The following is a 21,199-nucleotide window of genomic DNA, read 5'->3' on the forward strand; positions in this document are numbered from 1 at the left end:
GATATTGACAATTTATATATTAGTATTTTATAGGAACCATAGTTCTTGGTGAATATATATATATGTATATATATGTGCCTATATTCGTGTGTTATGTTCTTGTATACTAAGTGATGTTTCAATGTTACAATCATTTTTGAGTTATTGTAATCAATGTGAATATCATGTTTTTTTCAAATCTGTAAACAAGAAGTCACCATAAAGAAAGCTAAACTGAATTGGAGTAGAATTATTAGAATCACCTACTCTTTGTCAAGCATCAGACTGAAGTTACATTATTTTGTTATATTTATTATGGGGTGCTGCAAAGCTGTGTACAATAAATGTCAAGGGTAATAATTTACTGACAACAATTAGGAAAAGAGAACTATAGAAAGCACAGGAACATTTTCAGAAATGGGTTTTATTATATTTCATAAGCACCACTCACTTTACTTTTGGTGGGTTTCAATATTTGAATCAAAAGAAAATAATAATAATAATACATACGAGTTAAGAAACCAACAGATTAAAACCCCAGGCCCCCACATCCCTCATTTTGGTTGTAGCTCTTGGTGTAGATGCTATGGTGTGAGGGCTGCTTTCTTTCAATGGCTGGTTGTCTTTCAGGCTGGGTTGTCATGTGACTGCCTGTCTGTGCCTGCTGTACAGGTGAGCGGATGTTCTGCACAGCAAGTGTAGACAGGCAGACACATGACAACTCCGTCCAGCCAGGCCCTTGGTTCCTTCGGGTTTCCTTTGGTCATGGGCAGATACAATCAGTCTGTTTTCCAGATTTGGTGATTTTGGAGGGTCAGGGGAAAGGGAGAAAAACACACAATAGAATTAAACATTAAAACATTATAGAACTAAAAACAAGTTAGACTTTTAACTTTATTCAGAAAGTACACTTATACATTTGTTCCAATGTACTAACATGGATAATTGACATAACAGAAAACTCACATTGAAATGTTAAGGAAAAAACAACCAAAAAAAAAAAAAAAACCCCAAACTAAACATAAGGTTTATTCTTAATTCCAATTCATATAACTACTGGCCCACATGCAGTCAGAGTTCAGAGTAATTGAACCAGATGTTTTTCCTCTTCGTAAAAACTCTGCATATTTTGAAACTGAAGTTAAAGATAAAGACTATGTTTATACATGGTTCTTGCAGTAGATAAGTACCACAACCTTGCTCATGAAAAAGAAACTTGTCATTTGCATGGAAACGTCATCCATTCTCAAAGTAATTAATGAGCCTAATGTATTTGACAATTCAACTAGCAGACTTTGGTATCTCATGCCTCGATGGTGGGAATTTTACAAGGGGTTGTATTTTTTTCAATATTTTATTAAGCAAGAGGAACTTATTTAAATTTCTCATATTCTTTTTAATGCCAAATTTTTAAGTATGGATGTGAAAACCAAATAAAGAGCAGTTGTGAGTTTAAGTTCTCCTCCTCTTAGTTAACTACAGGGCTGTACCATGAGTCAAAAAAAAGGATAAAAACTAAAAAGTTGCTACCCACAGGGATGCTCACAATGCATTTTGGACATTGTTAGTGTAATGTAGTACAAAATAATATCTTAAACACAGAAGAGGAAATTTCATTTCATGTCCAAAAAAGCAAAACTAGACCCTTTGGATAATTTCCTTATAATTCATATAAGAAAGAGTTAATGGTGTTAAATATACAGTCAGAAAATTTAATTCTGGTGAGTCGAGGATAATTCCATTGGTTGTTTTAATATAAATGATCAATTCATATAGAAGCGATATTTAACAAATCCTCCTGCCCTTTAAAAAATAAAATATCCAGGTAGTCAAAATGCCAATAAATGGAATTTTTTAAAAAAACAAAACAAAACCTTATCGTCTAAGGAGTATGGACTTAGGGATTTTTTCCTAAGAATTTTAAGGAAAACGCATAGTTTGTTATTTCCCTTTAATTGCAGAATTCTGAGAAAATAGCAAATAGAAAGTTTATAGAACGCAAAATAGTTTTTAGAGACTAAAGACAGTTTTCTACACATCTGAACTTTTATGTAGTGATTAGATATGGTACAGTTTTAAGAAAGAGTTGATCAATGCAACTTTCCATTTATTTGTTTAATTTCAAAAAATAAATGTTGATTCTGTTTCTGGTCATCACTTCTGAGTAGAGGACTTATTTTTTTCCTTGACAGAACCAAAAACATCAGTAAACTTGGCTGCTACTTAAATAATTACAAGGCCAAAGTATGCAAAAACAAATACCTTAAGAAACTAGTTATTGTTGCTGCATTCAGTGCAACAGAAAATGTGTATGAAGTGATTCACTTACAAAGAGAATATCGGTGGAAATTTAAAGTTACTATAATTCTGTATGGCTTTCCCTCTCTTTCCCATAAATAATTTGATCCAGTTAACTCTGTTCAATTAAAGGAATGGTGCATGCAACCTGAAAAAACAGAGAAAAATATTTGTGAGTTATGTTATCCTTTAATATGAAACAGTTCTATTAAACAAAGATACCCCAATATATTTGAGCCTGAAAAACCATAACTGCTTTTCAGGGGGAGAATTCTTGCTGAAAAGTGATTTTATTTTATTCATCAGACTTTTGGACAATTTATGTTTCTAATAGATTTTAAAAACACAATTTTAGTAAATTATGTGGCATACATAAATTTTTGTTTTTGTTGAACTTGCCTCTAAGCTTTTTAAAAATGTAGAAAACTTAAAAAGCATTTAAGATTTTTTTCTATTTTCTAAACGACACAATGAATATTAATTCATCATCACTGAAAATACTAGCTGAAATATAAATGGGCTATTTATATTATTATCATACCATGTAATTTTTAATATGGTTACTATTCCTTACTTCTTTCTTTTATTTATTACTTTAAGAGAGAAATGTTAAAAAAGAATAATTTTCTAAGCCTTCTACAGCAAAATTATACCAAAGAAACTCCAGGAAACTGGCTGTCACAATTCAGGAAATTCAAAATTAAGATTTAATTATTTTCCTTAATTTACTTCATTATCTCTATTTATTAAAACTGATAAAAATCTTGAGATCTTCACAAAATAGGTAAATATTTCTATCTACATGATTTGTAGCACACAACATTAAAAAGACAGAAGAAACTAAGTAAGAAAGTTTCAATCTTTATTGAGGAATTTCCTGCCTTCTCTTAGGTTAAAGACTGACTTCTAGCTATTTTAAGCTACAATTTATGAGAGATGATCTCTTATGTATTATTTAGATATTATTGAGATGGGTGGGATAGTCTCCTTAGAGAAGAGGACAGTGGGTTGTTTTTAAAGAGCAAATCTCTTGTAGAATAAACAAAAGCTTTGGCTTCTCTTTAATAATGATGGACGCTGGTGGATGAGTGAAGTTTTTTACATTATCAAGTTGTATTTTCTTTTTATTTCATGTATAATATCTTTAAGACTTCACCAGGGGTCGGGGGTGGGAAGGGAAGACAGGGAGGGGGGAGAAAATTCCTTCATTAGTTTTGTGCCTGAACCCTTTCCCACAGAGTGAAAAACGTGGGTGGTCTGTAGGGTGAGAAGTGGGGGTAGGTAGTCTATTTTGGTTTTTAAAAAATATAAACACATTATCTCTGCCAAAAGCTCAAATGCCAAGCAGGAAGGGCTTTAAACCAATTGACTGATTTTAAGAAAGTGATCAGTGTGAAATTTTGTCCCATTGTAAATAAACTTTCTTTGGTTTTGAGATCTATGGCTTAAAAAAGGGATGGGAGTTGAAAATGTAAATAAACATTTTCATATTGATCCTTTTCCAATTAACAAATGATTATGTTGAAGCTTAGTGGAAAAAAAATTCTTATAATTCAGCATCTAGTCTAATTTATCAATCACCATGCACTAAAATGCAAAATAGTACTGAGTTTCTATGAAGTACAGTTTGGACAGGCCTTGCAAGCAGTTGTGTTTTTCTGACGATGTACAATATTTAATTTTAATACCAACACTTACCATCATATCCAGGGTGGTTTTAGTTGAAGATATTCATTGTTGGTTAGTTTCCTCTGGAATAGATCCCATGATCCCTAAAATATTTGTATATTTCCTTATAAAGTAATATCAAAATAAAGTTAAACATTATTCTAATTATCCTAGAAATAGATAAAGTTATTTACGACACATGTATATACATGTTGGTATATATACTGGCGCATAAACTACCATCCTTCCTTCAGTCAGCAGTAGTTTTTAACGTGAGCTTTTACTTTTGGTTTTTAATTTAGTTCATACAGTTGAAAAATAAGTACTGTTCCTTCTCATTTATTAAAAGTTTGCATCAAAAATGGGTAGTCAGAACTCCAGGGAGAACGTGCAGGGGCTTCTCGGCTACCCCTCTGCAAGTTCATTCTTATGTTCCTACTCCTGTACTTACGCCAAGGACGCCCTCCGCTCCCCTCTGTCTCTAGACTAAAAGTCATCCTAAGGGAGAAAATAGCTGAGGAACCAGTGGTGGTGGGTTAGTTTCTTTGAAACAAAAGGGCCACTTACTATGAAAAAAGACATGTAAGTGAAACATACATGAAATGAAAGCAAGTGGGGAAATTCAGTCATTTCTATGGAGCAAAAAACTGAATAGAATTCCAATATTTGAGAAATCTTAAATATTGCCAAAGTACCTTATAGCTATTTTCTTTAGTAACTGTATCAAGTAGGAAAAACATATTTCTTGAAAAATAAGCTTCCTTAAGGTTATCTGAGTTTTTTTTTTTTTTCAGTTTTCCTATGTGAAGAGTAGATTTTTAAAATCTCATTTGTTCTATTAAAAATAATTAATATGTAAGTTTCCAAGGGACAATAGGAAAAAAAAAAAGGGATGACATTATTCTATCATCTAAATGGAGACAATAGCTAAAATAAATCCTTTCATTTTATATTTTAACTAAAAACCATGAATAAAATAAAACTTTTATGTTCTTTGTACCAGTTTTGAAATGATCAGAGGAGTAATTTTTAAAATAAATTTCTTTGACCAAAAGATAACTTGGGGAACCTTTGGTAAGAAAATATTTTGCCAAAGAGAACTTGTGAAAATTTCTGAATTGTGGCAAAATGTGTGCTTTAGAAAATGATGTGTTAAGGAACCAGTGTAACTTTACAGAATTAAAAGAGGACAAAAGAGGTTTACCTTCATTTTTCACAAAGGCCTATAGAACAGCCATTTTCATTATATAGAATTGTTTTGAGGGTAGATATAAATAGAGGCTGAGGCAGTAACATTTTTTCCAGAACTTTCTTTAAGGGACCCGTCTCTAAAGTTCAGCATGGATCGTATTGCAACCCAGACTTTCTCTATTATTCTCTCTATTGGGATTTCATTCAACTTGAGGGTTTTCCTCCCTCCCATCTTCCTCCCCCTCTCCCACCCTCCTTCACCCCCAGGACAGCTGGAAACTGACCAAAGAAAACTTTGCTTTCGTTTACAAATTCCTTTTTTATCAGTGGGTTTCTAGACAAAGTACCTTATCATTTTAAGTGCTCCGAGAAATAGATGCATTGTAAAATACAGCCACGAGGACTCAGCTGACCAGCGATTATCCGCCGTTCTTGGATTTTTAAAAAATGTAATACAGAGATATATATTGGGACTATCAGAAGATAGAGGTTTCTATTCCCTGATTTATTTGGTTGCTGACTCAATAAGTTTTGGATTGGTGCTGTTTTCTGGACCAGTCCCATCTGAATTGTCTGGTAGGCAAAAACCTGGCAGCTTCTTTCTTTTATTGTTAGGCACTATTATTCCTAATATTTAAAATTTAAGAAAAGCACTGTTCATATAGCATTTAAAAAATAGCACATATTCTTCACTTTGAGGCAAAATGGATTCAATCCTGGGATGTTAAGAGTTATATTACAGCACTCATCCAGATAAGTTTTTAGGTGTCTGTATTACTAACTTCAACAATTCAAAACTCACCTCATCAAATTATTCTTAAGTGTTTGGAGACCTTTCATATTTCATTCTGAAGTGGGAAAACCTTTCACCTTAAGACAATACTTGACTTAAATTTTTCAGAAGTTGAATAACATCTAGTAAATCTCTATGTACCACACATTATTGCTCTTTTAAAACTAAATGCAGGGCTATCCCTCACACATATACCTCAGCTTCTCTTGCATGTGAAAGCAAATCATTGGCTCCCCACCTAGGTTCTCCTGGTCACAGCCCAGGTGAGCAGTCAAGAAGGCCTTACCCACAGGTCTTCCCTCGAGCAGTCCTTTCTCGGCAGTGTCCCCGAGGGCGTCCTGGTCCCTAGTGTGCAAAACCTGTGAAGAAAAACACTGGATATGAGATTCAAAAAAGGAGCAAACAAATGTCTTCTCCTTGGAAACAGCAACTTTTGTCCCCAGCTGTCCATGGCGTTGCTTTCCCTTGCCCAGTCTAACCAATGTGCAGACTACTGTACAACGGCATTGTCCTGAACAGGTAGTCTGAACACTGGGGCGACGGAGCAGGATCTCCAGAAGCTTCCATCTATGTACTTAAAATCCTCTCCCGGTCTTTGGGAAAAGCCTCCCTTCCTGCAACAGGGGTTGCATTCAGCTTCCCCCCCTGAATTCTGCTGCCCTGACTGAGACTCAAGGGCTGTGATTTCCAGTCTTGACGTGGCACATTTGCTGCAGACTGGGGAACTGGCAATGAATTTAGGACCAGGAAAAGGGGGAGGGCTGGGCTGGAGAGTCCATATATGGGATGATGTCACCCTGGGGAGGTTTGGGTATGCGCTGTGCCGCTGGAGAGACCGCTAGAATCGCCTGCTCTCAGACATGGGTCTGTGCATAAAATGGTACCAGATGTTTTAGTGTAATGTTAAGCAGTCATTTCATCTTCAGGCCAGATTTTTTTCCTCAACTGGGCAGGAAGTGGGCCCCAGTATGGAAAAGCTGTAAAAAAAAAAAAAAAAAAAAAAGAGTCGAGATGTACAGTTCTGCTGTGGCCAACTGAAAGTGAGTTAGTGTAGAAGTACAAATTTGCTGTCCGATCCAGGCTAGAAAAGCAATTTGAAGATAGAGGGTAGATAAAAAAGTAAACAGAAAGTTGAACACTGGAAGCCAGGGCTCATTTGGAAACCTTTTTGAGCTTTCTTGTGGTACTTTATTTTCTGGTATTTCACTCGTCAGAAAGGGCAGATAAGTTCATTTTTTTTTTTTTTTCCTCTCTCTCTCTCTCTCTTTCTCTCTCTCTCTCCCTCTCTCCCTCTCTCCCTCTTTCTCCCTCTCCCCCTCTCTCTCTCTCTTTCCCTCCTCCTCCTGTCTGTTGGATCTGTCAGCGGCTTGCAGGCTGCTCTAGACTTGAACAGTAATTATAGCAACTTCCTGAAAGTGAAGCCCCCATGAAAAGTCTGGAGAAATGTTCTTTGTCATGGCCTCTCCATGAGTAATTAGTTCCACATGTGGCCTTCCTCGTTTCCCTCAGCGATTTTGGCTGGCTCTCCAAATGCTGTGCTATATAGCTTGACCTAAAGAAATGTAAAAGTTTGGATTTCAAGCCTCCTCTGTGAAATAATGACCCTGGTCTCCTAACAAATTGCCTCTGGTAGATCCATGCTATTAGGTACAGCACTGTTTTTCACTAGTAATTCCTGTTTCTGTGTTACTACTTTTGTTTCATTTCAATAGTATTCTGCTGCTTAGTTTTATCGCCAGTTAACTAAATCTGTTGAAATTTGCCAAGAACCGCTTGACCAAAGGTTGTACCATATCAGCCCACTGACAACTAATTTTCTTCTTTTGTTGTTGTTTTCATTATATATACTGTTGAATATTCTGAGTGTACAGGTCTCTGACTTTCCCTCCATAGTGTTCTGATTGAAATTCGAGTTGCCTCAAACAGGAGCTTGATTAATTGCCCTGCCATAAATCAAAATGTGAGAAAATTCCTAGGTAGCTTCCAAATTTGATTTGAGTATCCAAACTAAAAAAACCTAAAACTCTTTAAAGAATGATAGCCAAAGCAATTCATTTCTACTGACCTTCTGCAACACTTTTTAGAAGCAGAAAAATCTCTTTTAAATACATGGTGTTGAATATTTCAAAAGGCTTCAAGTGAGACCTGTCTTATGGCTTTCGTTTTCATTAAATGTCTTCTTTTGAATGAACATACCATTAAAGGGTTCAAAAGTTATTACAAGTCCTGCTTACCTGGAGAGGAAGATTAAGTAAGATAAAAATGAATTATCCAGCAGTTTAGGATGGAAATAAGAGATTAACATTAGGTACATCATTCATAGAAAGATTTAAATCATCACTGGAAATTCAGAGGGATTATCTCAGATCACTGTATCACTGCTTCCAAGCTTGTGTCTTCAGGGCCTATTCCACAGTGGTTGGGCCAGCCCAGTATGCCTCAACTTCTTTTTTTTCTCTGTTCCTGCTTTACAGTATGACATAATACTGGAAATATTAACGTGTGACTACATAGCATATAATAGGCTTATTACATGTGGATACCAACTTCTGTTCTTTTTAAATATCTATATGTTTATTCACAGATCACCATAGAAGAGCCACAAGCCAGTGGAACAATAGTCAGTTAAGAATCCAGCATTTCAGGTGTGGGCTTGTTTCAGCCACAAATAGTGAAAACCTTTCCTCTGGCCTCTTCTGTTTGTATTGATGAAACATGCCTTGGAAATTTTCAGTAAAACAAATGGGTGATTCTGATCAGCCCGCTCCATGATTTTATTTTAGTTCACATATCTATACTTTTTTCAAATATAGGAAAAACTTCTTTCTCAAATAGGGGTTTTTTATGACACTTTATGTAAGAAACTCAATTTTATCCTTATCTTTCCTGCTTTTGAAGCATATCAAGTGATTTTTCTATAAAAGCAATTGTAAAAGTTGTGTTGCCGTTGGCATATATGCCCATCTCACTGGGCTTCAGAGTGAACAGTGTTTTAGAGTTATTTTTCTTCCAAATAGTTCAACAGATGTTTATTGTTGCCTACTCATGTGCTAGTCACAGTGCCAGGGACTGGCATTAAGATTAAGAAGATATTCCTGCCCTCAAAGAGCTTGCTCATACTTACTTCTGTTAGGAATGGTAATCTATGATCAAGTTCAATCTAAAAAGTCTGCCATGCATTTATGGAAAGCCCTTGTCATTTGCTTGGAAGTGGCCTGAGGATTTTCTCTGTCTGTAAATTATTAGTTAAATTCTAAAATGTGATGGGCTCTAAAAAGCAAAGTTAGACACGACAAAGACTTGCCTTTGAGACGTGCCTAATGTTATTTACCTTGGTTATTTCAAAATGTATTGACCAAAGTGATTGTTTGAAGCAGTGGATGGTTTTTGGTGAGTGACTACAAAATTTGCTCTTTTTAAAAATGCCATGGAAGGAAAACACTGTTTTAGTTGGTTATCGTTCCCAAGCTTGGCATAATTTTTTTTTTCTTTTCTTTTTAGGGCCACACCCATGGTATATGGAGGTCCCCAGGCAAGGGGTCGAATTGGATCTGTAGCCACTGGCCTACACCACAGCCACAGTAACGCAGGGTCTGAGCCTCCTCTGTGACTTACACCACAGCTCATGGCAATGCCAGATCCTTAACCCACTGAGCGAGGCCAGGGATCGAACCCACAACCTTATGGTTCCTAGTCAGATTGATTTCCTTTAGAAATTCTCACATCGAAACCAGGACTGAGTCTTGTTTCTTTGTACTTGTAACTACTGTTTGCAACTAGAGTCTTTTGTGACATCATTGTATGCGTAGTTCAGATAGTGTTTATACAGCTTTTTGTTTTGTTTTGTTATAAGATTAGTACATGGGCATTATAAAAGTTAAATAATAGAAAAGATGTGAAGACAAAGTTAATCATCTTTCCCTCCAATCTCCTAACCTTCTCTGCTTTTTCAAATTAATGGCAACAGTTTGGTGTGATTTCTTTTACCCCCTTCTCAAAGCTCATTTTATAGCTTCTTTACAGATTAAAAAAACCTTTTACATACACTCTATCCATTTCTTATAATAACCTTGTGGGCTAAGTTTTATCAACAGTCCCATTTTATTGATGATGAAATTGAGGGTCAGCGAGGTTAAGCATATTACTTTGTGGAATTACAGTAAGCGGCAAAACTCAACTTTTTTCTAATTCAGAGGTGTGTGCTCAGAAGCATATTGTCAGCCCACATAGATAAATGTTTTCCCCTACTGAATGCTATAGCACTTACATTTCCTGTTATAATATGTCAGTTATCTGCTGCCTTCTTTTAGTTTTGTACTAAAATGTTATTATTATTTCACATATTTGGATTTTCCCACCAAATAGAGTATGTTAATTGAAGGCAGGAAAGATGTTTTTATACTTTAACTAGCCTAAAGTAAACTATTCAGTAATACATTCAGTCAACTATCCAAAGAATGAGTAAAGGCTACATAGTATGCCTTTGGTTTCTGATCAAACTTGTATCATGATAGTAATTCAAGAATTAAAGCTGTCTTATTTATTATCTTAAATGGAAAACATGGTGCAATTTTAACATTATATATACTGTAGTTATGTATTAGATTGTGCTTTTTTTTTTTCCCCAGAAGTAATTGCGAATATTGGGCTGGCCATATTTCCTTGCTTATTTTTGGCCTTCTAATCTTCTGGAAGCATCCTGTGTAGCTATCGGTCATATAATCTTGTGTGAAAAGCAGGATCTAACCAAGATGTGGCATTTCCTCTCTTGTTGTTTTCTCCTTCCCACTTTGTATTTGAGATAAAAATCTAGTTGACCCCAGTTCATTGCAAATTAGGGAAGATAGCCCCACTTAGTTTGACTTCATGTTGTGTGGATTAGCACTTTTTTTTTTTTTAATTGGAGGCAATGCTGTTTTCTAATTGCCAGTCAATTTCCTGTATTGTCAGGGCCTGAAAAGACTGGGAGATTTGTTGTAGCAAAGCTTTTCCCTTTTCTCTCCTTCCCTGACTCTCAAACAAATGGCTGCCTTCAGGTCACTGCAGTGAAGTGCCTTCTTAGCCAGAGATGCAACATCAGAGGCTGTAAAATAGAGGAGAAATAGTCCAAAAGAGTTAACAGATTTTTTTTCAGCAACTAAAAAAGAAGTTAGATTAGAACAGCTATAAATCATAAGCTTAATACAACTGATTTTACAGTCTTCAAAAAGCTTGCAAAAGGCAAACATTGTGAGAGAGTTGATTTTAAAACCTACATTTACTAATGCATGTTTTGTTTTGTGTGTCTCTAGAATTTCCATTGCTGAATCTGTTTATTTAGAAACCAGCCCCTCACCAATAGCAGTATATATTTTATGAACGTTCTTTCCTCAAATCAATTGAGAAAGATAAAGTTATGTCTTTGAGTTTTACTAACCAGTGGCGTGCACAGCAGCCATTTCTATATTTCAGTAACATAATACATCCGGCCGACAAACCTTACAAACTCTGGCCCTATTGAAAACCAGTCGCATGAAGGTAAATATATGATTTATGACTCCAGTAAAATTTGAAGCACTGTCTTAACATCTTTAGGGGGAGACAAGATGAAGGGATTGGAAAATTGGTGCTGGCCTTTTCAGGGAGATTTTAAGTGAGAGGCGTACTAGGAATGCAGTTTTTTGCCTGCTTCAACCCCCAAAAGCTGACAAGCATCATCTGAATGCTATGTGCTATGAACTCTCATCGAATTCCACGTTATAATCCGACTTTAAAATGAGTGTTGGCTCACTTGGACGAGAGAAATACGGTGTCCTGGGGTCACTGACAATTTTAGAATATTGACTCCTGATGTCTTTTGGCAACACCACTAGTTTATTTCCTTAGTACAACTCAGAAACGAGCATGCATGATAGCAAAAAGGAAAAAAAAATCTGTAAGTGCATCACATTAAGACTCAGAAACCCCATTTTGCAGGGGTAGAAAAGGTATCCTTTCTGTGGCTGGAGGTGCTAGCAAAGCATATTGGCTCTGTATATTCATGCGGAGAGCTTTCTGCTTTAACCAGAATACCTGCAATAATGCAGTAAGTCATTATAGAGGTTCCGAGTCTTTAAGTGATGGGAGACATACCTGCATAATACATGGCACAGTATCTGTGTTTTAGGCTTTATAATCTTTTGGTTTATCCAGAGGGAAATACAAATTATATGAAGTGCTAAAGGAATTCAATTTAACATAAATCTGTTTAGTTGAGAATATTATAGATGCCTTTACTGGCTTCCCAATTCTGTTCATTCTCTAGAGAATTTAAGGGATATATGAGACCATGTTAAAATACTTCTATGCATGTCACCATGGGAAGTTGCTTTACCTTTATAGACAAACAAAAGCACATGGTGTATAAATTTTAATGCATGCTGAAAATTTATTTATGTGTTTCAATTGAGTATTAATCACATATCTTTATAAGAGCACTTATTTGCATTTTAATCAACCAAAAATTGCTTCAGTTTGCCATGCAGAATGAGATTACATAACTTCATTGACACTGAGGACTGCAGTGCAGAAGCTGAAGAGAAAGGAAAGTGAACTGTTCCCTGTTTTCTTTTTGATGCCACTTTTTTTTTTGGGGGGGGGGTCACTTATTTTATACCAAGCCTCTGTGCTAGAGTTTTTCACATGTGACATAATGTAATCCAATAACCATGAAAGGTAGATTTTTCTCCAAGGTTGCAGATGAAGTGGAAGCTCCAGGAGGAGGCAGTGCAATGTGATGGTTTTGAAGCTAAAGGGCGTGGGTTTGAATCCTGGTTTCACGACTTACTGTTTGGTAACCTTGGCGATTATTTAACTACAGTATTCTGAGCTCTTGTTTCCTCATCTGTAAAATAGTGTTTCTCTGAAGACTGTAAGGGGTGAGAAAAGCTTGGATCAGGGCTGCCTGGAGAAAGGCCTCACTCATATAGGTTAGGTGCGGCAGTCAGGGTGCAGCCTGTCTGTCACCGTGATTCAGATACTGACTTTCTTTCTGTTCAAAACCAGCTCCTGTGACTCCAAAGCACAAGCAACAGCAAGTACTATTCTGGAAGAGAGTGTTATTTTCTTCAGTGCATTTGTAATCTCATTGGATAAATAAATCATTTGTGTGTAAAACAAATAAAAGTAAAAGAAAATACTTGATTCAGAAAGAAAGACAACAGGATTTTTTAAAAACACTGTAGTGGTAGAGGCTTCTTAAGATAACCTTTTGGAGAATCTCTTTGAAAAGCCAAAAGTAACCTTCCTTTCCTTTGAGTTTATCTGCTTTTAGCATAGTTTTGCACACATATAATAAAACACATATGTGTATATGAATGTGTAAGCATGTGTATGTATATGTGTACATATATATATGTATATACTTTGTAAAATACATGTTTTTAAAAGACTTTTAGATAGCTATATCTATATATACTTATAAACTAGACCAGATTTCTATATAGAATTACTAACATCAAAATCAATTCTTTTCCCTTTTTAAAAGCTAGAACATGGGCAGTGTTTTTTGTAATCTTAGATGTTAGTTTTAGCATGTGCACATTTCAGACTTTTCTAAAAAAAGTTGTGCCTGCCTGAGCTTTATAGCAACAGCTGAAGGTTAACAAGTGAAAATTAGTAGGAAATGCCTTCGTAATTTTGCAAATGCAACACATTAAGGGGATTGATTTCTCTACAGGTGAAGGTGTCACTGATTGCTTTAAAAACTGCTCACACACTTTGTGTAATACTCTTTGTTTTTTATTTGGGAACAATCAGTTTACTCCCAACCTTCTGCCTTGTAACAAACTGTTTTCCTCTAGTGCATGCTACTTCATTTCCATTTCACCTTTGTTTTTTCAAGAAAGAACTAGTCTTGCATTTTATTGGTCAGAATGGATTATGATGGCTTTTGAAATGCTGGCTTGTTTTGCTGGGTAACTAGTAGATTTTTAAATGTTTTTTTTTTTTCTTCCTTTCTTTAAGGGACCTGGACCCGACTCAAAATGTTTGGGGGTGGCCTCAGGTGCTGACTGGCTCAGTGTGTGTGTAAAGCTGGAGCCTATTCTTAGAGTTCACTTTGCATTTTCAGGGCTCATGAAATTACTATTGAGAAGCTCACTAAAGAACTAAAAGAACTTAGAGTTCTTTTTATTTTTTCCCTTCAAATTTTCTAAACAGAGAAAACAAGAACCAGAATAAGTGGTATAAGATGAATCCTGATTTTTCTAAAAGTAATTACTTGCCTTCTGCCAGTACTGAAGCAAGTGTGAGAATTGTTGTACTTACCTCCCTTTTTTTCAAAATTCCAGTGCATGAAATTTTCAGTACTACATTTCAGTTAGTTAATTTTTGGAAAGTTGTGTCTCCCCCGCCAACCTTTTCTTTTCTTTTTTAAACCATTAACAAAGTACGAGAAAGCTAATGGGAGTTGATTTTCCAGTGAATTTTGCCCTGTTTTCCAAATCAATCTTAATTTGAATTTCATCTTTGCCTTCTGATCATGAAATAATTGGTGTTAGTCACCCAGTAATACTCATATTGGCTAGCTTGGGTCCAATTTGTTAATGTGAATTCTAACTTCATTTTAATATTGTTTAATATGATTTTGCTTTGACAGTATTTTGTGTATTCAGACTCATTTAGATGAATGCCACTTCTATTGCATTCTTACACTATATTGTTTTCAGTGCATTTATCTGTTGTGTATGTATGCAGGTTCCCCGGATGTTTCAAATCTCCCACTTAAAACTGTTCTTAACATGGTACATATCTCTTTCACATTCAGTAAAGCAGACTTTCAGTGAGTTTTTTGTGTCTGTGTGTGCTGATGGAAAGTGTTTGGAAAGGCCATGGAAAACCTGTTCATTGTAAAATAATTGTCATAATATAGTTCCCTTTGCTTACCTATATCTATAGAAGTTTGGAATTAGCATTTATTGTGAAACCACTAAAGCCAAGTTGCTCAGTACCTAGAGCAGAAGATATTTGGTGATTTAGTATTTGTACAGATTTAATTAATTATACTTGATTTCAAAATTTCACCTTTCTTGTACACATTTCTTTGCTTTCTGCTTTCTTGGATACAACTGAGGTATAAAAGAGGGAGCACCAGGATTGACTGGTTCTAGTTCAGCTCTGACATTTTCTTATTTGTCAGATAAGGCAGGTTGGGAGGAGGTGGTTGGGAGAAAGCCTGAATTAGATGATAGTGACAAAATAAATTGGGATGTTCTTGAAGACATTTCTTTAACAACCCATACAGCAATTAGAGAATGGTCATGGTGCTGCCTTGGAGCTGGTAGATGTGGTGCTACAGCAAATAGCATTCCCACCATTGGTAACTTTTGTGGTGCTGTTGAATGTTTAAAGAGAGGAAAAAAAGAAAAACCCAAAAAACAAAAAAAACCACACATGAAAAGATGTTCAACATCACTCATTATTAGAGAAATGTGAATCAAAACCACTATGAGGTACCACCTTACACCAGCAGAATGACCATCATCAAAAAGTCTACAAACAATAAGCGCTGGAGAGGGTATAGAGAAAAAGGAACCCTATTACATTGTTGGTGGGAATGTAAGTTAGTGCAACCACTGTGGAACACACTATGGAGATTCCTCAGAAAACTGAAAATAGAACTACCATTTGACCCAGCAATCTCACTCCTGGGCATCCATCCAGAGAAACCATGACTTGAAAAGACACATGTACTCCAGTGTTGATTGCATCACTCTATACAATAGCCAAGACATGGAAGCAATCTAAATGCCCATTGACAGAGGTGTGGATAAAGAAGATGTGGTATATATATACAATGGAATGTTACTCAGCAACATGGATGGACCTAGAAATTATCATGCTAGGTGAAGTCAGTCAGACAATGAGACATCCAGATCAAATGCTGTCACTTACATGTGGAACCTAAAGAAAAGGACACGATGAACTTCTTTGCAGAACAGATTCTTATTCACAGACTTTGGAAAACTTATGGTTTCCAAATGAGACAGTTTGGGGGTAGGGGGATGCACTGAGGGTTTGGGATGGAAATGCTTTAAAATTTGGTCGTGAAGATTGTTGTATACCTATAAGTGTAATAGAATTCATCAAGTAATTTAAAAAAAAAGAGGAAGATCAGAGAATATTAATTAAACTAGCTGTTTTGTCAAAAGGCATGTGTTAATGTATCATACTCTATCTCTACCAAGTGATCAAAAGGCATTCAGAAGCACAGGCTTATTGTTAACTTTTGTTCCTTTCCTCTCCTCCTCTTTTCTACTTTTGTGTCTCCCTTCTCTACCCTTCCTCTGCTGAGTGTGAGGCTTTCTGTAGCTCTCCCCTCTTCTCTGCAGCCCCAATTCTTCCTGTTTCTTCTTTAGGAAACAGAATTGGAATTGAGCTACCAGTGAAAATATGTGTTAGACTGTTCAGTGAGATTTTTTTTTTCCTCTCCTTGAATTTTCAGTCAGATTAATTTAACCCTGTGTGTGCATTGCTTAAAAATAAATAGCTCCCAAACCAAATTGTTTTTATACTTTCCCATAGCCTTTAAAATAATTCTCCTCTGAAGCAGTGACTTTTTATTTTTTTTCATCACTGTTAAATGTCTTCAGAAAGGAGAAGAGAGAATGGTGGAGTTTTAGATTGATCACACCATTTTACTTTAAATTGACTTTCTCATGGCTCCAGAGAATATTGCATGCCAGATATTTCCACATAACCTTATAGACCTCATTATCTATTCCATCATTCATCCATTTGTTGTTTGTGATCTGCTGATTCATCTCAGACTTTTGCTTGACTTGTTCTGATGTTTATATTTCATCTTTTTCTCTTGATTATAAACTCCTTGAAGGCAGGGGCCGTGCCTCTAGTTCCTATGCTATACAATGGCTTCCCAAATGAAATAAGGTTAATAAACACATATTGATCAATCAGAGACTTTCTTGAATGTGAAGAGTCAAAGAAAGGAGATTCCTTCTTAAGTAAGAATCAAGGCCACCCCAAATCACCTTCCTAGATTACATTTTTAATGACTTTATTTACCTTTACAAGGACTTTAAATGTAAACTACATTGCAGAATGCTATAATGCTCAGGCCATTTGTAGTGCATTTGAGAGGGTGCTTAGAATGTGCCACAAAATGCTACAGATGCCATCTTACTTAAAAATCACTCAAGGAAGAATTTTTTAGATGAACGTCTGCTGGGAAATGACTGCCAGGAGAAATGTGGAAACCACATGAAATTCACTACATAAAGAAATCTGGTTTCCATTTCTACACTGCATTTTATGCTAGCAGGAAGAAGATAAACAAGCTGTTTAAAACTTAAGTGAATGGCAAAGGGATTAAATTTTAAAATCCTGTATCGTAAATGTATTTTGGAATTTGTGAAATTTAATCCCATCTCATAGGATCTTTTAAGAAAGGAGAAAATATGTTGAGTCTTCTAGTCTTAGATATCTCAACGGAAAGGATGAGTAATTTTGCTTCCCATTGATAAGTAGTAATACAACTGTAACATTTGTCTCAGTTGAAATTGAAACGAAAGTCTCATTCTAGTTTTTGGTAGGCAGACATTATTTTGAGAGTGAGAAAGGGAAGAAAGCAAAACCTCTTTTTGGGTTAGTTTTAGATAATTTCTTCTAGGGATAGGAGAATTTTACTCCACTGTTTTAACTTAGCTATGTAAAACTTGATATGAATAGGTGAGTGAATAGAATGGATGGGAGAAGGAGGGTTGAGTGTTTTTTCAGAAAAATATTCTGGAGGTTCTTTTTTAGTTTTCTACTTAGTAGCCCTTATACAATTTAAATATATTATAAAGTTTGCATTTAAGGATGAATAAACATGATTAAGATAAGTAGATTTTGAATGGTAAAAATGTTAGCATTTAAAGCATAAAGACCAGTCATTCACATTGTGACTTCCTTTTAATAAACATGACCAGACCATACATAACTATGTTTAGGAGGAACACACCTGCATTTCTGAATTCAGTGGGCCTTGTGCTTTGAAAACAAAAGCAAAAACAAAAACATGGGCTCAAGAAGATTATAAAATTAAGTTGATTATATACTTGAGTAGATGAAAACTTTTCCTTCCACAGCTTGTATTTTCTACCTTATGTTTGAAGAGGGAGGCTAAGTTGTTTAAGGTTTATTTTACATAGTCTTCTCTAACAGGGTGTTTGGAGGGGTTGTTTTGTTTTGCTTCTTACTATTTTAACTTCCAAAACTTTTAGCTGGCTCCATTTAGTAACTAATACATAATTTGTCTAGGCCTACATTCATAGCCAAGGTGTCTTATGTCCTTGGAAAGTGCCGTTTTTAAGATAAGATGTAAAAACAAACTTCTAGTCACTCCATTCATTTGTTCTCTCATTCACTCATTTACTCCATACATAAACATTCATCAGACTCCTACTATGTTACAGACACCACTGGAGACAGAAAGATAAATAACTCAGAATTCATGCCTTCAAGGAGTTTGTTTGACATGACTTAAAGGGCAAAAACAGTTATTAAAAAGAGAATGATTTCAGTCTTTTGGGTAAATATATATTAACAAAAATGCTCAGGTTTATCTAACAGTATTATATTATCTGTTTTTTTGTTTGTTTGTTTTTTGTTTTTGTCTTTTTGCCATTTCTTGGGCCGCTCCCGCGGCATATGGAGGTTCCCAGGCTAGGGGTCGAATCAGAGCTGTGGCTGCCAGCCTACACCACAGCCACAGCAATGTGGGATTCGAGCCGCGTCTGCAACCTACACCACAGCTCACGGCAACGCCACATCCCTAACCCATTGAGCAAGGCCAGGGATCGAACCCGCAACTTCATGGTTCCTAGTCAGATTCGTGAACCACTGCGCCACCACAGGAACTCCATATTATCTGTTTAAGTACTACTAAACTAGACTTTTTGTTTTTTGTTTCAAGTTAAGCAGTGGAATAGTGGTTGAGTGCATAAACTGTGGAACTAGATGGCCTGGCTATGTATCCAGCTCCACCACTTAACTTTGCTGTGTGACTTTGGGATTATTACTCGTCATCCTTGTGAGCTGTGGTGTAGGTTGCAGACACGGCTCCGATCCCACGTTGCTGTGGCTGTGGTGTAGGCCAGTGGCTACAGCTCCAGTCGACCCCTAGCACTTAATAAATGTTAGCTTCAGGGATGATTTTCAAGATATTAAACAACCAGTGCAGTAGGGGCACCAAACACCTAGAACTGCTGTTGGCTGTGAAATCTGATATAACCACACCAGTGTGTATGGTCCAGGTCCGCTCAGTTAGCCCCTATTGCTATTATTGTTTCTACTTAAAACTTCTGAACCAAGCCTTATGCCTCATCTCCATCCCATCCTGTGGACCATGACTCTGAGCCAGGCTCTGTGGAGCTCACAGATGTGGAGTTTCTAGGTGCCTGTGGCTCATATTTTTGAAGTCTTTTTATTTTTAAGTAGCTAGATTATGATAGTGTAGGCTTTATTCTTTTGGTTATTTTTTTCTTCTTTTTCTCTGCTTCTCCTTTCCATTACTCCTTCCCTCTTTCTCTTCATCCTTCCTCTCCTCCCTCCCTTCTTATAAGAAGAAAATAATATCTAAAGCTAGCTGCCTCACATTTTTTTTTTAGAAAGGATGTATACCATAAATAAATTTACCTTTTTTATAGTAATTGGTCAATAGTTTGTAGTTTGTAGAATGGACATAAGAGCATTGGGGGAAGTTAAAAGACATGGTATACAAAAGACTTTGTTATTTTGTGGTCATAATACCTGAGTTTAAACATTGCCGCTTACTAATTGCTTAACTGTAGTTAACTCACTTGATCTCTCTGTGTTACATTTCTCCAGCTATTAAAATTTGGATGATAACAGAACCTTTCTTATTGGGTGCTGTGACGATTAAACAAGGTAATACTTATCAAGCATTTAGAACATAAGTTTCCATACATTCATTTAATTATGCTTATTAAGCATTTAGGATATAGTTAGCATTGAATAATTTTACTTAATTTTATTCAGCAGATATTTAGAGTACTTACTGTGCACCGGATACTATTCTAGGCATTGGAGATACAACAGATAAAAATCCCTGCCCTTGTGACAGTGCAGTGCAATGGGAAAAAAAAAATTAAAGCAGGAAAAGGAAGTAGAGAATCTAGGGAATGGGTTTCAATGTAAAATAGGGTGGTTAGGAAACATGATAGTGAAGAAAACATGCACAAGTGGTGAACATGCGGACTGCTGGGGAAAGAGCCTTTCTGGTATAGAAGGAACAGACTCTGAGGCAAGACTATGCCTGAAGGTCAGTGGGCCTGGAAAAGGAAGAGAAAATAGGAGGAGGTGAAGTTGGTGCTAGAGACCTACTTCAGATCTAAGCCATACAATGAGTGACAGGCATAGAGAAGGGGGATCAGAGATGTACCAGAGAAGGCTTCTCAGAAGGGAAAGCTAGAAAAAAGACTTTTAGATTCTGCTGATTAAAAAAACAAAAGTTTTGGCTAATCTGGGAACCTCCATATGCCATGGGTGTGGCCCTTAAAAAAAAAAAAAAAAGGCTTTTGGGAGTTCCCTTTGTGGCACAGCAGAAACGAATCCAATTAGAATCCATGACGATGCGGGTTCAATCCCTGGCCTTGTTCAGTGGGGTCAGGGATCTGGTATGGCCATGAGCTGTGGTGTAGGTTGCAGACCCGGCTCGGATCTGGCATTGCTGTGGCTGTGGTGTAGGCCAGTGGCTGCAGCTCCAATTCGACCCCTAGCCTGGGAACTTCCATAGGCCATGCGTGTGGCCCTGAAAAGCAAACAAAACAAAACAAAACAAAGCAAAAAGTTTTGGAGTTCTGGTGTAGCTCAGTGGCTTAAAGACCTAATGGTGTCTCTGTGCAGAATGTAGTTTCAGTCCCTGGCCTCACTCAGGGGGCTAAGGATCCAACATTTCCATAAACCAAGGCATAGGTCACAGATGTAACTGGATCTGGTGTGGCTCTGGTATAGGCCAAAGCTGCAGCTCCTGTTCTACCCCAGCTAGGGAACTTTCCGTGTGCTGCAAGTGCAGCCATAAAAAGAAAAAAAAAGTGTTTCTCAGAGTTCCTATGTGGGTCAGTAGGTTAAGGGTCTGGTGTTGTCACTGCCATGGGTACAGGTTTGATTCCCTGGCCTGGGAACTTCTGCATGCTGTAGGCATGGGCAAAAAAAAAAAAAAAAAAATCCTAATTAATAGAAGCAAACCACTGATAAAATCTTTTTTTTTTGTCTTTTTAGGGTTGTACC

The 21,199-nt window shown here is 36.4% G+C and overlaps 1 protein-coding gene and 1 long non-coding RNA gene across 8 annotated transcripts in view; one reads left to right on the top strand and one right to left on the bottom strand.

Moving 5' to 3' along the window:
* The window catches only part of DNM3 (dynamin 3), a 542,059-nt gene that overhangs the window by 263,206 nt on the left and 257,654 nt on the right, over window positions 1–21,199 (top strand). The window lies entirely within an intron of this gene.
* LOC125110584 (uncharacterized) lies at window positions 384–6,777 on the bottom strand. Of its 2 annotated transcripts, XR_007130671.1 has the most exons (4): window positions 6,216–6,777; window positions 3,976–4,049; window positions 2,309–2,425; window positions 384–763 (listed from the first exon to the last, which is right to left on the bottom strand). It is a non-coding gene; the product is annotated as an uncharacterized LOC125110584 (long non-coding RNA). The 2 variants fall into 2 exon arrangements; XR_007130670.1 differs by having other exon boundaries at window positions 384–2,425; window positions 6,216–6,758.

Source organism: Phacochoerus africanus, chromosome 11 (genome assembly GCF_016906955.1).
Source record: "Phacochoerus africanus isolate WHEZ1 chromosome 11, ROS_Pafr_v1, whole genome shotgun sequence".
In the NCBI taxonomy this organism is placed as follows: domain Eukaryota; kingdom Metazoa; phylum Chordata; class Mammalia; order Artiodactyla; family Suidae; genus Phacochoerus; species Phacochoerus africanus.